Source organism: Galeopterus variegatus, unplaced genomic scaffold (genome assembly GCF_000696425.1).
Source record: "Galeopterus variegatus unplaced genomic scaffold, G_variegatus-3.0.2 Scaffold5447, whole genome shotgun sequence".
Taxonomy (NCBI): domain Eukaryota; kingdom Metazoa; phylum Chordata; class Mammalia; order Dermoptera; family Cynocephalidae; genus Galeopterus; species Galeopterus variegatus.
The window spans coordinates 36,483-37,272 of record NW_007731558.1 but is presented as its reverse complement, the minus strand read 5'-3'; the positions used below and the strand labels follow the sequence as shown (position 1 = coordinate 37,272).

General features: G+C 31.8%; 1 protein-coding gene across 1 annotated transcript in view; it reads left to right on the top strand.

The window, feature by feature from the left end:
* PSMA2 (proteasome (prosome, macropain) subunit, alpha type, 2) overlaps positions 1 to 790 on the top strand; it is a 13,715-nt gene that overhangs the window by 9,702 nt on the left and 3,223 nt on the right. The gene's annotated exons all lie outside the window — the stretch shown is intronic.

Genomic DNA, 790 nt, shown 5'->3' with positions numbered 1-790 from the left:
TAATTTTTTCATCAGTTTAATCTTGGGCTTGACTTGAGTGTGATTCTTCAGCAAAAACATAGATCTAACATCTTGAATTCAGTGTTTTGCAAAGTAATTGTGTAATATCTTGGGTGAATTGTCTGCTCTGAAGCAGAGATTGGTTTCTGAGTAGAAAGTGTTGATAGAGCATGAAACTACTCTACATCTTTCCTATTTATTAGAATCTTAAGAAAAACATCAAGATTAGAAACTGATCTTTTATAGGTTATGGATTGTAAGATAATTGCATGTTCACTCAGTGCAAACCTTATGCTCTAACCTTATAAACTGAGAAAGCAAAGGAAAAACATTGAGGTTGTTTGCTGCTTGAATTATAAAAATAAGTATTTCCAGATCTTTGATAGTGTTGTTACTTCATCCTTGACCTTCTGAAGCTAAATGACAAGGCTTTCTTGCCTTTCTTTCCAGTGGTTAGCAGAAGCCACTATCTCTGAAATCCTGGTTTCATCTTTTGCCCTATTTTTCCTTGTCATTAAAAGGCAGTTGTTTCATTCAAAATATATTTGTTTCAGTATTTTGTCTATATGCATATGTATGTTTTTCAACAGTTGAGGCCATGTTATAAATGATATATTCCTTCTGCTTTCATTTCACATTAGATTACAAAATATCAAAGTCTTTGAATATTTTCATGAAAAGCTGTTATCTTTTAAATTCATTTGGTGATGATGAGTTGATCACCATTTCTCACATTTATGTGAGCGATTTTTAGATCCCTTTATTAAGCTAAAGTGTTACTCTTGATTTT